This window comes from Arvicanthis niloticus, chromosome 14, assembly GCF_011762505.2.
Source record: "Arvicanthis niloticus isolate mArvNil1 chromosome 14, mArvNil1.pat.X, whole genome shotgun sequence".
In the NCBI taxonomy this organism is placed as follows: Eukaryota; Metazoa; Chordata; class Mammalia; order Rodentia; family Muridae; genus Arvicanthis; species Arvicanthis niloticus.
The window spans coordinates 22895716-22910264 of NC_047671.1; the positions used below are offsets into that span (position 1 = coordinate 22895716).

Genomic DNA, 14549 nt, shown 5'->3' on the forward strand with positions numbered 1-14549 from the left:
TTCAACTATGGCATTCTTTTCTGGTCTTGTCTGATGTTCTGCAAATATATATATATATATATATATATATATATATATGTGTGTGTGTGTGTGTGTGTGTGTGTGTGTGTGTGTGTGTTTCCTTAGTTTGTAGACGTTTTCTTCTACAATTGTGTTGATGAACTGGTCTTACCATTGACCCTGGGTCAATGACCCTTTCTCATCTATGGCTATAATTCAAACTTTTTGGTGTTTTTATGGTGACCCATTTTTTTTTTTTTTTGCATTATCCCTTCCTGTGTGTGTATATATGTATTTTTAAGGGCTTTTTTTTTTTTTTTTTAAACATTCTTCACTGGTTTGGTCTCATTTCTTTTGATCCACTCTACCTGTAATATTTTCTCTTGAGTTTTCTAACTGGCTATTGAGATTTTCAATTCCATCTTCATTTCATTTTGCATTCTCTTCAATATCTCTATCTCCTAATCTAATTGGCCTTTTAATTCCTGGGTCATCGTCTTTCTCATTTTATTTGTTCTTATATTTGTGTTTTTCTTGAGCTGTTTCTTTGTGTTGGTTTTTAACTCTTTAAATTCTTCGAGTTTATGATTCCTCTAAATTCTATGTCCAGGTTCACCAAAGTAATTCTCCTCAGGGAACATTTCTATAGCACTGTTGGATCTTGGGCTTGGGGTTGGGAATGGGGGGATATTGCCTTGATTTTTTTACACTGTTTGTATTTTTCTAACAAGACCTGAGCACGTTGACTTCTTTTGTAGACACAGTACTCTGGGACAGGGCACAGAAAGTTCAGGAAGTACAGAGCACAGAAAGCACAGGAAGTGGATGTGGAGTTGGTAGGAAGAAGTCCCAGGGACACAGAAGTCTGGGCTGGTACACAGGATGTGTGTCCTGATCAAAGCCTGAAGGTTGGAGGCAGTATGGGTGGGACTGACCAGAGAAGACCAGGGCACTGGTCTAGACCTGGGGTATTATAGGGTGCTTGTAATGGAAGGATCAGGCCGACTCAGGGCCCTGGTGCAAGATAGGAGGGCCTGGCTTCTGAGAGGATGGATGTGGCACTGTTATTTCTCTCTCATCAGAGTCTAACTGTGAAGTCCTCATTAGCTTGGAACTCACTATGTGAACCAGACTGGCCTCAAACTCACAAGAGATTGGCTTAACTCTGCCTCCCAAGGGGTAGAATTAAAGCCATTCGATACCACACCCAATGATGCCTGATTTCTTATAACTTACTATGTTGTCTAATACAAATACAGAAATGGACTCCTATGAAACCCAAGGCTTCTTTCTGGAAGGAATAATGGAAAAGTGGAGTACTTAATGTCCAGACTGTCTGTGATAGGAAGACAGAATTTGGTTTCCTTTACAGATCTCCTTCTCTTACCTGAGCACATCACTGCCATCCAGTTTTCCTCTCTGTTCCCACATTTCCTTAGGAAAGAGACCGTGACATTTTAATGTTTAGGGCTGAGGAGATTGTTCAGTGGTTAAGAGCATGTACTGCTCCTGAAGATGATCAGGGTGGTTGGTTCCCACCCTCATGTCAGGGGGCTCACAACCACTCTAACTCCAGCTACAGGGAGACCTGATACCTTTAGCCTCTGCTGATACCCGCCCCACCCCACCCCCAACACACACACACATGCGTATAGTTAAAAATGATTTTAAAAACTTTTAAATTTTTACTTTGTTCTGTGAAGCTCTTTATGTGACATCGGGGGGGGGGGGAGGAAAAAAAATGGAAAGAAAAAAAAGAGAATCTATCCCACATAAATTCTGCAAGATCTGCTGCAGACCTAAGATGCTGAGCCCCTAGAAGCAGAAGAGGAGAGTGGGGGTTACCAGAAGCTGTGGGTGGAGATGGGTTGACTCGTACAAGGTTAGACTCCAGGAAGTTCTGGTGTTCAATTACACAGGAGGACGATTACAAGTTAACAGGATCTCATGATATAAATCAAAATAGCCAGAGGCAAGGAGTCTAATGTTCTCATCACAAAGAAATGAGAATGCTTGAGATGTCAGAGGGCTTCTGCATCCCAAGTCAGCCCGTGCACAGCATGGAATGCACCCTGCAAAGCTGCATAGAGCTGCCAATACAAGGCTGTGTAGACACTTAAAACATAGTAAAGCAGACTTGGAAGAAAATCAGAAACAAAAACACCCCTCTTCCCCGAAACCTCCTGCCTGAAGTAGGGGGATGGATGGTTGTTCCTATGCAACAATTCCTACTTTTCAAATGTTGTAAAACCCAGTTTTTCTTGGCCTCTGTAAAGGATGCATTCTAGCAAGTCACTCCTGTATCTGCTTCACGTCAATCATGATGGAAATTCTTCCCTGATACAGAGGTTGTCTCTGCTGAATAAACTGTGTGGATTGCTTTTAAAACAAACATCAAAAAAACAAGACAAAAAGAACTTTATTTCTACTGGTCAGAGCCAGATATGCCTGGGATGCCAGAGGGAACCTCAGTCAGTTTGAAGAGACATTGGCAGGATGTCACTGACTCATCATTTTTATAAGGAAAGCGTTGTATATGCAGACGGCCTTCATTTCATGGTGGAGAGTTAATAAAGCAGAGTAATAAAGGAGGCTGGGTGGTGGCTGCTCAGTGGTTAAGAGCATCTATTTACTGCTCTTGTGGAGGACTAGGGTTTGGTCCCCAGGTCTTAGGTGGCTCACAATCACCTGTTTAGCACATCTGATACCTTGGTCTTTGAGGACTCCTCCTGCCCTCATGCACTTACTCCAACACACACACACACACTAAAAATAATAAAGATAAATCTTTACAAATACATGTAGACTTATTGTTAATGCTGCTATGGGGAGGATCAGTGACATTTCCTGGAAGATCAAAGGTAGCACAAAAGTCAGTTTGACCCCAATTTTCCTCAGTTAAGAAGTCACCCAATACAACAACTAGTGTCTTTTTATTAAAGAGACAGTGTTCCCATGAGGCTTGACCATCAGCTGCCTGTTATAGTCTTTGCTCTGTATATATTTTATGAATTTGAATTCATACACAACATTTTATATTCTAAAAAGTTATTCTTTTATCATTTCAACCTTTTTATTTTAGTTTATTTGAATTAAATTTATTATTTCAATATTATCTCCCAACTTCAGTTTTCCCTCCCTTCTCTTCTTCCAGTCCCTCCCCACTTCTACTCCCCTCTCCCCTCCAACCATTCCTCCATTTCCCTTCAGAAAAGGGCAGGCCTCCCAAGGATATCAACTAAACACAGCATATCAAGTTGCAATAAAACTAGGCACTTACCCTCATATAAAGGCTGCACAAAGCAACCCAGTAGGAGTAAACAGGTTGAGTTCTTTTTATAAACTGAAAAAATTTACCTGAAATCCGCTTTCATGATACATGTGTTGTACCTTTTGTTTTGTTTTGTTTTGTTTTGTTTTGTTTTGTTTTTAATGAAAGATGGGACTATGTGTGGACACACACTGAGACTTCTATCAGTATGTTCTTGCTGTCAGATAATTACATCCTACTTCCAAATCTATAATCTTTGTCCTGAATTTTACTGGCTGGTTTTGTGTGTCAGCTTGACATAGGCTGGAGTTCTCACAGAGAACGAAGCTTCAGTTAAACAAATACCTCCATGAGATCCAACTGTAAGGCATTTTCTCAATTAGTGATCAAGGGGGGGAGGGCCCATTGTGGGTGGTGCCATCCCTGGGCTGGTAGTGTTTGGTTCTATAAGAAAGCAGGCTGAGCAAGCCAGGGGAAGCAAGCCAGTAAGTAACATCCCTCCATGGCCTCTATATCAGCTCCTGCTTTCTGACCTGCTTGAGTTCCAGTCCTGACTTTCTTTGGTAATGAACAGCAATGTGGAAGTATAAGCTGAATAAACCTTTTCCTCCCCAACTTGCTTCTTGGTCATGATGTTTGTGCAGGAATAGAAACCCTAAGACATTAATGTTGGTTTTGACCACTTTCACATTTTTTCTAAGAGGAATCACCTAGTTTAAAAACACAGTCAACCGTTTCCTCATTACATCTCTCCTTTAGATATATATTTTTTTAAGTTATGTGCCTATATGTGATGGGTGTGTGAGTGCAGTTACCTGTGGAGGCCAGAAGAGGGTGTCAGATTCCCTGGAGCTGAAGTTACCATTGGTTGTGAATTACCTTGATGTAGATGCTAGGAACTGGATTCGGGTCCCCTACAAGAGCAGCACATGCTCTTAATGGCTGAACCATCTTTCATGTTCCCCATTTTTACCTCTAAAAGTATTATCCATAGTGAAACTTAAGTATTTTTTCAGGGTAGAAAGAGATATATGGTCTACTATTGTGTTTTTACTTAAAACTCTTCCCCTGAACATGGAGTGTTGCTTTGAACCTGGCAGAATTCTAGTTTCTTTAGCTGAGTAGTTCGGGTGTTCTTCACAGATCATCCATGTCTGACTCAACAGGAAGTAATTCGTGTGGAATTCTAGGCTCCTGCCAATCAAGAGCATGGGCCCGGTTTTTGTATTTTTATTGGCTCCCTAGGTGATTTTAAAGCCCAGTGGCCTATAAGGCCATTGGTATTCAACACTTAAAAATGAGTCTTTCTAAGAAGGAATCCAAGTGAATCCTACATATGTTTGCTGGTTTGTTCAAAACAAACAAACAGGCACAAACAAACAAACAGGCAAACAAAAACCCTTAAATCATGTTTAAAGGCAGGCAGAGGTACAAGGAGAGGCCACTGCTGGGTGACTTGAGCTTGGTGAGATCTTGAAATAATCAATCTTTCTCCTTAGTGGGGTCTGAGCATCATCAGTATCAAAGAATACAATTACGGCCACAAGAAAGGTGATGTTCCCAAAGAGGTTACTGAAAGGCTCGGTTCCATGGGGTTCTTCTGTGGGGACACTTGGATAGCAAGGATTACTAGTCCAGGGGCAAGAGGGATGATTAGAAAGCAAGGGGCTACCATTGTGGAGCAGCATGCATTCCTTAGGTGGCCTCTTGTATGTCTCTGGGCCTTGCAGTGTTTTCCAGCACTGTTACATAAATTCTTTCAAACAGCTGTGGTCTGCGCTTGTACTTGCACTTTTAGATAATCTCAAAGCAACAGAACATCTAAAATGACTCTTGATCCCAGGCAGGCAGGAGCACGTGTCTGCTGCTCCTTGCTGGGTATTCTGTCAACAAGGCTATTTCTGTCATTTGACGAATGTGTCATCATCCAATCCATACCTCGTCTGTAAGGCTTTAGCTTTGCAACCAGAGGTAGTATTCTGCCTGTGTGTTAGAGATAGTTTCTATGTTTCATAGACAGTGGAAAGTTTGTTGGATCTCAAAACTGTCCAAATACCCCCTTAAATTCTGGGAAGCTTTCAACCTCAGCACATATGATAGAGTTCAGTTCCTTGCTTGAGCACAATCTCAGGACTGAATAAGTAAAGGACAATTCTTTTAAAAGTCAGCTGTGGCTGTGGGAAAGATGCTTATTAATGAAGCTCCTGTCCTCTGTGTCTTGACTCTCTGGAGCTGTTTACTTAGCACAGTAAACAGCTGGATGAAGTCTAATCAAGTGTTCTGTTGGGGACTGCACTAGCCCCAAGTTGGGGCGTCCAAAATAAATGTTGCAGCCCAGGCAAAATGTTGAGGCCCGGGCCGACCCACGTTTGGGCGGCCACTGTATCCCGGCCCAAGTTGCTGCTCTGGTCTGCAGGTCGGGTTTCAGCAAGAGCGAGGGTGAGGGCAGATTCTACCTAATGTCTGAGATTCGTCTCTGATGATCCCCTGTATTCTCTGATCTCCGTCTATATATTCTCTGATCTCTGGTTCTGTCTTCTATAGTCTGACTTCTAAGCCACGCCTCTAAGTTACAGCTTTAATCATGCCCTTAGGTCTTGTCTCTAACTCTGATCTCTATAATCTCACACACCTTTAATCTCAAGGTATCTAAACCAAGATTATCAGAGTGTTCTCAGCTGTTGTAGGCTATTGTAATTCAAGTCTCATGTCAGGGTATATGGCTCAAGATGGCTGCAAAGCTGATAGCCGCTTTCTGCTATAAGTCGGCCCCCAACAGTGTTCTACTGCAGCTCCTCACCTTTCCCCCAGTGTGATTCTGTCTTCGTTCTTTGAATCACTTCCTCTTCCTCCAGTGGGCCTGCATCCTGGATGCTCACCGATGATCTCCCCTGGATACCTCCAATTACCCAGTAACCAATGATCCCTGAGAGGAGATACCCAAGACTAAATCCTGTCCTTAGGAGGACCTGAATCAAAGTTCAGTAGATGGGTCTGGAGATGGCTCAGTGTTAACAGTGCTTCCTGCTCTTGCAGAGAATCTGAGTCCAGTTCAGATGGCTCATAATTACCTCTTAACTTCAGCTCCATGGGGATCCAACACTTCTTACTGCCACAGATTCTTGCACATAAGTGCACATACCCGTACAGAGGCACATAACTAAAAATAAGAAAAACATATTTTAAGACAACAGAGTTCAGGATGACTAGCTCTGTCTTCTGAATACCATGTTACACCTACTGAAATTGCTGCCTGCCTGGAGATCCTCTCTAAGAAAGTAGGGCACATGCTTTCAAGTACTTCCTTTAGTAAATTGATTTTAATCCCAGATTATTTTCATGTTTTCTCTCATCATGAAGCTCCATTTAAATTACTTAATTTAGGAATTTTGCCCATTTTATTACTGAGTTCCAAGACAAATTGTTATAAATGTTTCCTGTTATTTTTGGTTTTGGATTGCCAGAGCCTTCATGATGGTTCTATTTTCTCTAGACATTTAAAGAATACAGAACGGTCTCTTTCTACCCTCTTGGTGCATGTGGAAATCTGGAAACAGAACTTCTAAAAGGCAAACATGTCTGAAAGGTTATGGTGTAAGGTCATGGTAGTCACCCTAGCGAACTGGTCAGATTCGAAGAGAAATTATGTGAGAACTCAAGTGAATTTCCCAGCATTCCTGTCCATGAAGGCATTGAAATCGGAAGACTCCACATACAACCTGCCTTTGTTGGAGAAGAGAAAAGTAGCAAGTCTGATTTATTCTTGTCTAACAGCCTACCTACTGTACTGCAAGGCGCTGGCTGGAGAGATACTCTTTCTTAACACTTTATTACAATGGGTTGTTTTGTTTTGTTTGTTTTGTTTTAGAACACGGGCCACCAAACAGTTTGGTACATCCAAGATGTTAAGTATGCCACCCTTAGAGTCATGAAGATTCTGCTGCAGAAACTTAAACTGCAGCTTCGTAGCGTAGAGGTGGGCAGCTACATAAACGAGGGGCATGGCACTGTTCTGGATGAGACAGGTAGAAGGATGCATTTTTTAAAAAATCTATAAATTAGGAAAGAGGAAAATTTTGTGGTGTAGGTTGATTTGAGTTCATCTGTGGAAGTGCTTCTGTTGGGAACATCATCCGGGAGAAGAGGTCCTGTTGGCACTTTACCCCAAATCAGTTTAAAACCATTGAAAAAAGACCTGCCCCTTCCCTCAAAGTGGAATGATGGCATATGCCTTTCCTATGCCCACCCACAGTGTGTACTTTGACCACAGTCCAGCTGGAACAGGAACAGAACCAGTACACTCATTGGAACCTATTTGACCTTCTGTCATCACACATTATTTATGAGATCTAACATGCACTGCTTTCTTGGTTGTATTTATAATTTACTCAGTTAATCGAGGTGTTGGCTCCTTTGGGTTGCATCTAATAGAGTAGAATAAACTCAAAACAACCTCAGATGGATTACATAGATGTCTCTTTTTTTTCTCAATGGAGAAAATATTAATGAATGTTAAAATATTCATCAGTTTCTCAAAGATGATTATTATATGTGCATTAATGGTGTATAGATACCTTCTCATTCTCATTGTCTCACAACTCAGAACTTTATGGCTTTAAGGCTATGCATAACCGAGGTTTTAGTGAAGACCCTAAGGCTAAGACAGGAGCATTAACTAAGTAAAATCACCTTGGGTAGATCAAAAGCATGCAAAATTTGAGGGAAAAAATTCCAAACCCATGTATTACAAAATTTGTTTTTTTAAAAGCAAAAAGACTTGAACTGTGTTCAATGCATAACTTACAGAAAGTCAGACTTAACACTCACAGTCTCATAGAATATGATAATAGATATTAAACATCATGGTTTTTAGCGAGTATGCTTTGAAGGATGTTCACATAATACAATTTTGGGGAGAACAAGAATTTCTCTTTATAGTTTCCAAACTGATAAAAAGTGGTGACCCATTTGGGAGGACTGTGGGCATGGTCAGATTTGCCAGCCCTTGAGAACCAAAGTGATGTTTACTTGACTTTCTGTCTGATTTCCATCACTGGATGGTGGAATTTGTTTTTAATTATGTGTATATGCGTATGTATGGGTATGTGTACATGAGAACAGATACCTGTGAAGACTGAGGAAAGTGTGCTGGATCCCCTGGAGCTGGATTTATAGGCAACTGGAACTGGAACTGCCAAACATGGGTGCTGGGAACTGAACTTGGACCCTCTTCAAGAGCTGCACCCACCCCTTAACCACTGAACCATCTCTCCATACCCAAATGTCAAAACTGCATTAGTTATCGGTTGCTAAGTAACACACTACCTCACAACCTGACAACTTAAAGCAACACACATGTTCCTATTTAGTTTCTCTTGGTAAAGAATTTGTGTACTGTCTTGAGTCCCTCCTGGATCATAGTATGTGTCAGCCCAGTCACAAGGTTGAGGTTGCTTCAAGGTTCACTCAAGGAAGAAAGAACTTTCAAGCTCCTGCGGTTGTTGGCAAGGTTTAGTTTCTCATGAGATGCTGGACAAAGGGCTTCAGTTTTGCACTGGCTCCTGGCCACCCCGAGTGGTTTGCCAAACATGTTTCTACAGCACAGCAGCATGCTTCACAAAGATGTGCAAACCACAAGGCATCACAGATAGTCTGCCAGTGAGATGGAGGCCATGGGCTTTTTAAACTGCTGTGTAGAAGGGGTGCCCTGTCACCTTTGCTACGTATCTTAGAAATAAATCACTGCCTTCAAGGGGAGAAGGTTACATGAGGTATATCCCTATGAACTAGGAAGGTGAAGTCAGGGGCCATCATACATACCTGTGATTCAAAGGCCTCTAAAGTCCTTCCTGTCAGGTCACTACTATCCCTAGTAAGGAAGTCACCTGTAAATGTTCCTAGTGTTTCCACAACGTCTGACCTCCTCATCACTGTTCAGTTTCCATTCCCTGTATACAGGACATTAATATGTAGCAAGTCCTTTTATCCTGGTATTCCCCATAAATAAACACTACTATTTCAGTGTCATTAAATTGTCCTTTGGGGAATTTGGTATTTAGTATGACAGCCAGAGAACATGTATTTTGTGGACATAAAAGACAGAAGTAATGGGTGTGGATAACACTGGCTATAGTATTCGGTTTGTTGGCACTGGTTCATTGTTCTTGGATATATCATGATAGTAGATAGAAACGTGTTTGTGATTATGTTTAAAACTGGAATTCACTTTCTCTGATGAATAAGAACTTTATCAGAGATTATTCAGAATGGAAATGAAGAGAAAACAATGGTGTGTGTATATTTTGGCAACTGAAGATGAATGCTCCCTAGAAGTCCTTTGAAACTTGGGATACATCTGAAATTTGCTATGGACTTTCTGAGAATGAACTCATCCATTTTATAGCTATTCTGTATTAGATTTAAATGTGCTCATATTATTCTTGGCATTCTCACTTTATGAGACCATAAATCTTTCGGTATGTTATCCACTTGCCATATTTAATGGAAAACAAAATGCTTTGCTAAATAGAACTTTATTTTGACAGTATTGCATATTCATAAGCATTTCCATTTAAAATGTATTTTGAGGTTACTATATTCTAGACACTCTTCAAATTTTAAGAAATAATTCAGAGTCTATCATAATTCTAGAAGTAAGCACTGTTAATACTTCCATTTACAGATAAAATAAGTATCATATAAGAAGTTAAGTAACCTGCCTGACCAAGGGCACAACAGAGGGAAAGAATGTATCGTGAATCAGACTTTATTAAGTTCATAGTGTTCAGGTTTAAAGGGCAAGATAAGAAAATATATTGAAAACAGAAGAAAGATTATCTACATGCCTTTTGAGTGGACACATTGAATACAGAGTCCTTTATTTACTGGTAAAAATAACAGCACACTCTGTCTCCTTGATTTGACTGAATTTATGTCACCAAAGACTATAATATAAAATATCCCCAGAACCCGAGTTTAAAACTTAGAAATAAGGACTAGACAGTAGTGTTTTGAAAATGGATCAGAACTAATATGAAAAAGATGAATCTAACTATGGTGTTTTGAATGTGAAGTCCCACCACAGTCTTGGGCATTTGTGTAGAGGTCCCCAGTTGGTGCCATCATGAGGGCATGGCCTTGCTAGAGGAAGAACACCACTGTGGGGATGAAGGTGGGGGTGGGGTGGGGGTGGTCCTTGAGTCTTCAAAAGCCACATGCCATTCCCACATCCTCTCTGCTTGCTGTTTGTGGTTTGAGAAGTGTGTCCTCAGCTCTCAGCTTCCGGCTCCAGGTGTCACATCTGACACCTGTTGCCATACTGTTCCAGTCGTCTTGGATACTAAACCTGTGGAGCAGGAAGCCCCCAATAAGCCCTTCTTTCTGTTAGCTGCCTTGGTCATGGTGTTTTATCACAGCAGTAAAAAGGTAACTAATGCACTAACTTAAAAATCCGCAGCCCTGAAAATAGTCTCAGGCCTTTAGCTGAAACACAGGGGTCCCTACAAATCTATACAGAAGTTTTATGTTAAGAAACATCTTAAATTTCTTTTGTAGTTTATAAGCTAGTTAAAACAGAAAGAAACCCCACAAGCCCTACTATTAATAAGGGCTAAAATGGAGATTATTTTTACTCTAGAGTCAAACTTATCTTTCATATGAGTTATTTCAGACCTTCGCAAATGTCAAAGAATAATAAAACTTTGTATTCACCCAGAAAAAAGTATATTACAAATACAATTGGGCCTTCCTGAGTCTTTGTCTCTTTTTTCTTGATGAGGTATGGTAAGTCCTTATGTATTCATGACATCTTATTTAGGGTTTCTATGATCAAGACCATGACCTTAAAGCAACCTGGAGAGGAAAGTGTTTATTAATGCTTTGAGTCCCACAGTATAGTCCATTACCAAGGGAAGCCAGGGCAAGAACTCAAACAGGGTAGGAAACTGGAGGCAGGGTTTGATGCAAAGGCCATGGTAGAGCGCTGCTTACTAGTTTGCCTCTTATGACTTGCTTGGCCTGCTTTCTTCCTACCACCCAGGATTGTTTGCTCTGTGGCCATACCACCCATGGTGAGCTGGGTCATTTCACATCAATCATCAATCAAGAACATGTACCACAGGTTGCCCACAGGCCAGGCTGGGAAGACATTTTCTCAACTGAGCTCCTGCTTCTCAAATGACTTGAGATGTCAAGTTGACATAAATCTAGCCAGCACTCGTGGTTTTTTTTTTTTTACCCGATGATTCAACTGAGTTTGGCCGGGAATATTGGAGAAATTACACCTGTCAAAACTTAGACATTTTCCTTGATATTAGTCCAAAAATATAGTTGAACAGCCATTTACAAGGTATTTGCATTGTATTAGGTCTTATAAGCAGTCTAGAGAAGAGTTGAAGAACACAGGAGAGAGGGTTTGATGTAAAAGAGTCAAGCATCTGTGACCATTACTGTCCAGGGTGTCCTGGAACCAATACCCTTTACTATTCAGAACAACTGAACACACTCTCCCAGATATAAACCGAGTATTTCTAGTCATTTTGTCAACACGTGTCTTCTTTGGTGGCAAATGCTATTCTCTGGTGTAAATGGCATCCTGGCTTGTCCTAACCTTATTTAGCTCACATTTGTATCTGGGGTTGCCCATTACAACATGTTGTATTTTTGTATTTAGTGTCAAGTAAAGGATGGCTTGATGGACTTTTGGGATACTTTCAAAAATTTCAGCTACTGCAGTGCCTTATGGGAAAGTGCTTATGTTTGGTCTCAATACACTTAAGAGTAGAGCCACTGGGACTGAGCACTTGTAATATGGCCAGGCATTGTGTATTATTCTTCATGATCCTGCTGATTTATGCCTATGCTAACAGCATGGGCATTCCAGTTGTCTGTATGTTTACTGATATTTGATGATACTGGCCCTTCCGGTTTCTCACCCTTGTGGGTGCAGAATCTTTCTTGGAGCTTTTTATTTATATTTTTGTAGCTGTTACAAAAGAGAAACCTGTGAACAGTTCAGTGAACACTGTCCTATTAAATCTCCAGCATGTATTTGTAGCACAAGGACAAGAGCATGGGCTTATCATGAGAGAGGCTCATGGGTTCAGTTCCTAATACACACAAACACATGGACACAGACTCACAGACACAGATAACACAGTGACACTAACATTGACAGTCTTATTTCTTCTCAACATTAAGGTTTAATTATACCATCAGTCTCATTTTTTGAGAGTAAAATGGTAGCATGAATAAGTGTTTATCCTGAGAGTTAAGAATTTTTGGTTCAGTTCTTACAGTTCTCTTAGCCATTGTAGACTTGGATACTCCTTAAAGGAACTAAGAATTAACCATCACTTCATTTAGCTGTTGGGGTAGGACAGAGGACATAAGGATTTCTATTCCTTCTAAAACTTGGTGCTGTGCTAATTAGCTTCTTGGGCTACAGTGTGTGCTTCTTTTCTCTATGCACAGAATCATATGGGCTACAGTGTGTGCAGGCTGTGAACATATTATACAGATGTAGGTGTGGGAAGGCCTGGGGGTTAGGAGCTGCAAGATGGGTGACCACACAAGGCAAGGGCTGGATGTAAGACCCGTGCTAGATACGGGAGATCGAGGAGGATGTGCAGAGGGGAGGATCAGGCAGATTCATATGGATAAACCCTGGTACAGAATGTACAAAATCTGGCTTGGGGAAAGGTTCTGATATGTGGACCTAATCTACATAATCTTCACATAGGTCTTGGTAAACAATTCTGCTGAATATGGGAATCATACATGTTGATGCATGTGGGTTTTTCTATAGCAAAAATGCTTTAAAGATAAAGTTCCACCCAAGTTGTTTACTATTTTCATTCTACATTGCTTAGATGTGGGAGGAATTATATAGTCAACATTAGCAGAGGACTATATGCATGTGTGAATATAAACTTTGTACTAAAAGTAAAATAAGACTGAGTACTTTGCATAATCTTCAGTTTTGGGTGGGAGGATTCAGTTAATCTATTTTAAGACTTCCACTGAGACCATTTACCTTGGTTTAAATTCCATTTCTGACTTCTTATTTCAAAAGACAAATGCAGTCACAGAACTGAAGTGGTGGGGCATTATTATCGAGTAATTCCAGAATCATGAGCACTTGATCTTAACCTAATAGAATTCCAGCACTCAAGCTCTTTAGAACTTTACGGTGTTCATAATAAAATGCAGTTCCTGGTCATAATCTGCTTTCTGTTTTATATGTAAGAATTATGTTTGATCATATATTAAATGCAGTGGAATCGAAGCCAAGAATAGCTCGGGGAAGGGGAAAAGGGGGACTTGGGATCAAGGTTTCAAAATATTATGAAAAGGAAATAATCCAGTGCAACACTTCCCCTTTCATGTCAGTCTCACCCTGGCTCCTGACTCTCCACCCCCACCACAGTGCTCTCAAGTCTGTGGCCACTGGAGAACTGCCAGCCATCCACCAAGCAGATGTTGTCAACCAGCGTGTCATTGGTAGTATATGAGAAAAATGAATAAAGCCTAGATAGTCCCTCAAGTAGCTTCATTTTATACAACTGTTATTCCAGGAGGAGAGTTTAATTGCAGTCTCTGCATTCCAAATTCTAAGTGGCTTCCCACGGTCAGTAGGACATGAACTGTGAAATCAGATGTAGGCAAACTTCCTCCCATCTGTGATTGGCACATTTGATCCAAGTCATGGAAAATGGTTCTGCAGTGTGTAGAGCAGTTAACGTACTATATTACAGGATGCTGGGGATGGCATGAGACGGTGGGAGAGACCATGTGAGGCAGGCGACTGATGTTCAGAAATATTCATCACTCATTGACCCTTAGCTATGCTTGACCCTCTTTGCAGGGTGCCAGCAACCTTTCAGTTCAGCAGATCACTGGTGCCATTGCCCAAAGGAGTGATTTCAGTGTACTATTATTGACCTTGTTAGGTCTTACCTTCTACACAGACACACACAGACACACAGACACACAGACACACAGACACACAGACACACACACAGAGAGAGAGAGAGAGAGAGAGAGAGAGAGAGAGAGAGAGAGAGAGAGAAACTTACTTACAAGAAAGACATTGTGAATGGTCACTTAGGAGTTTACTCAGAGTCTGATGAATCTAGTAGTGTGGCTTTTGAAAAAGAATGTATCTAAAGGTTTTTAAGACATACTTAGGTGTTTAAGACATGTGCTCATTTGGATACTGAAGTGAGAAGTGATACTTCTCCAACTGAGGTGTCTGTCCTCTTAAGTACCTTCCAAGGGT

At 40.9% G+C, this 14549-nt stretch overlaps 1 protein-coding gene across 1 annotated transcript in view; it reads left to right on the forward strand.

The window, feature by feature from the left end:
- Ccbe1 (collagen and calcium binding EGF domains 1) overlaps positions 1 to 14549 on the forward strand; it is a 238189-nt gene that overhangs the window by 143890 nt on the left and 79750 nt on the right. The window lies entirely within an intron of this gene.